General features: G+C 36.3%; 1 pseudogene; it reads right to left on the bottom strand.

Annotated features, from left to right (window-relative positions):
* Nucleotides 1-363: 363 nt before the first annotated feature.
* LOC110143582 (high mobility group protein B1 pseudogene) lies at nt 364-1485 on the bottom strand (annotated as a pseudogene).
* Between the last annotated feature and the right edge of the window lie 1705 nt (nt 1486-3190).

Raw genomic sequence — 3190 nt, 5'->3', positions numbered from 1 at the left:
TCATGTAAAGATTAGAACATACTTTTCTATTAGTCCTTCAAGGACAGACTTTCAAAATGTTTGATTCTAATAATCCCGTGCTGTGAGTAGATTGGTTACTCTTCACTTGGTAAATGTAACTGGGCTATGTGAAATCTGCTATCAACTGGTCAAGATTTAAGTTTCAGTTATGGATGAAAACTGTCTCAATTCAACTTTTATTACCCTCATCATGGGTATGCAGGGTGCGCAGACAAAAGCTTTTTATCAGCTAACTATATGAAAGATAAACAGTGTAATAATTCATGTGATCCAAAATGGGCAAAAGCAAAAGACTAGCTTCCCCTTAAGAAAAATTTTCAGACCTATGAAAAGGACAACCAATACTAATAAAAAAAATTGTATTTACTTAGAAGCATTCAGAATGTCAACAAAACAGCTGCAACTTTTTTTCTTTTTCTTTTGCAATTACAGAGTGGTATTCAGTTAACAGAACAACAATTATTCGTATAAGCTGCATCAGAGACAACTGAAGATGAAAAAACTACCATCCCCATATATAACTAATTTGTGCTGTGCACCAACAAGAACCTGCTTTAAATTTCCATGCCAATTTACAACCCCCATACTGTACCAGGCAAGGTTAGTGGCTATTGAAAATACCACCAGGACAGGGCTATCTAAAGACACATTCGGTAGTGTGTTAACTATACAAAAAAAGACACTGTACAGTTTAAAAACAAATCTTACACAGCCTTACATTTCAATTTTTTTTCTTTAAAAGGAGTGAGTTGTGTACAGGGGGGTTAAATGCTTTATAGACAAGAAAAAAAAACTGCGCTAGAACCAACTTATTCATCATCATCATCTTCTTCCTCCTCCTCATCCTCTTCATCTTCTTCCTCCTCCTCATCCTCTTCATCTTCCTCATCTTCCTCCTCTTCCTTCTTTTTCTTGCTTTTTTCAGCCTTGACAACTCCCTTTTTTGCTGCATCAGGCTTCCCTTTAGCTCGGTATGCAGCAATATCCTTTTCATACTTTTCCTTCAGCTTAGCAGCCTTCTTCTCATAAGGCTGCTTGTCATCCGCAGCAGTGTTATTCCACATCTCTCCCAGTTTCTTTGCAACATCACCAATGGACAGGCCAGGATGTTCGCCTTTGATTTTTGGACGATACTCAGAACAAAACAAGAAAAAGGCCGAAGGAGGCCTCTTGGGTGCATTGGGATCCTTGAACTTCTTTTTTGTTTCCCCTTTAGGAGGGATATAAGTTTTCATTTCTCTTTCATAACGGGCCTTGTCCGCCTTTGCCATGTCTTCAAATTTTCCTTTCTCTTTAGCAGACATGGTCTTCCACCTCTCTGAGCACTTCTTAGAAAACTCTGAGAAGTTGACTGAAGCATCCGGGTGCTTCTTCTTGTGCTCCTCCCGGCAAGTTTGCACAAAGAATGCATATGATGACATTTTGCCTCTCAGCTTCTTAGGATCTCCTTTGCCCATGTTTAATTATTTATCAAGGAGAAATATTTTAGAGAGAGCGTAGTATATGAAAGGGGCTTCCGTGGTGGCTCAGACGGTAAAGATGAAGACAGAGGGAGATCATTGGGGTTTAAGAGGAAGATCATGAGTGTTTACTTTGAGACATTCATAATGTTGTCACCCAATGACCTGTATTTGCCTTAAAAATATTAAGAACTAGACATATTCTCCGAATGCTCTTAATGATTCCTGTTATCTATCTAAGACAGCCTGAGGTCCGTATCGTCACTTCAGGGATAGCCAGGAAGCCCAGTACTCCTTATTTGTGGAAAAGGGCACCCTCCCCTGGACAGTGTTGGAAATGCACTGGGCTTTATGATGTTCAAGCAGGAGAAAACTAGAGATGGACAAGCAGGGACAAAATTATGGAGGCATTTGAATTTAGGTATGGAGGAAAAATTAAAAGTAGTACCCTGAAAACTGAGCTTTATACAATTAATCTGATAATTGAATTCATAATTAAAAGAGGAGAAATGAGGGAAAGTGAGATTAGTTACAAAACTCTTGGATTACCATGAGAAAAAAAAATTATAGAAGAGGAATAGGACCAAGAACTTGGGGAATATTGGTGATATTGTCTAGATATCATATCTCACGTTAAAGTCTGAAGTCCTGATGTCTCTGTTTTCTAGCCTATAAACAAATGCAAAATACAAGTGTCAATTATTTTTTTGTTCTTTTCACTGTGTTGTGTTCTCCCACATATAATGCTTCTATGTGATGAAAGGTAAGTTCATTATCTTTGATTCACATCATACAGTGTGACTGCTCTAAGAAAATATAAAAAATGTTCTACCTAGTCAAAAGACGGGCTCTTCACTTAGTGTGTAACATCTCATCTTAACCAAATAGTCTTAAATATTAAACTTATAAGTCATATGTACACAAGATTTTTATTCATGTAATTATTGGGAAATAGCTCCATACTGACATGTTCTGAAAGCCCTGAGGTTTTTACATCAAATACATTAACCTAAGAGTGATACCGAATTAAAAATATAATAATGTGATTTGTAATAAAGTGTTATTTTTACTAGTGACAAGTATTGCAAATTCACATTATTAAACATAAGATGAAAGAGTTTTTTATTTGGATGCTCATTTTCATGTGACTACAGTTACAGTAATATTAAAAATTAATTAATATATATTTTATTCAAACATACATTTTGTAGTAGAGTGAGGAGAGATTTAGGAGATGTGATGAAAGAGACAAGAGGGACACAAGAAAGTAGGATTGTATATCCAACTATACCACCAACTGTGAGAACTTGGGCAAGTCATAGCACCTCTGAACTTTGTCTTCTTTGTTTTTTAAAAGAAAGGGGTTGGCATAGATACTGTCTAAGTTTCCTTTCAATCCTAGTGTTAAGTAAGCATCTTGAAACTCTGCTTGGGATGCAGTAAATTTTTTTTTTAAGCACTCTACTTAGTTACCCTGAAAATAGTATGATTTCAATGGTACTTAAACTTTGAAACAGAAATGAAAGCTTCAGTGTTGATGTATTATCAAATTTCTGAGTGTCCCCATTCCTGTCTGAGCACTGATTCTTGGGATATTCTTTCTTCTCTGATAACCATTGTATGGCCTCAGTAAAACCTTCTCAAGGTAATTGTTAAGGGTTTATTGACCAACAGGAGAATGTGTCTTGGTAGAGATGTGAATCATAAAT

The sequence above is a fragment of the Odocoileus virginianus genome, unplaced genomic scaffold (genome assembly GCF_023699985.2).
Source record: "Odocoileus virginianus isolate 20LAN1187 ecotype Illinois unplaced genomic scaffold, Ovbor_1.2 Unplaced_Scaffold_2, whole genome shotgun sequence".
NCBI classification, from domain to species: Eukaryota; Metazoa; Chordata; class Mammalia; order Artiodactyla; family Cervidae; genus Odocoileus; species Odocoileus virginianus.
This window is presented reverse-complemented; position numbering and strand designations above follow the sequence as displayed.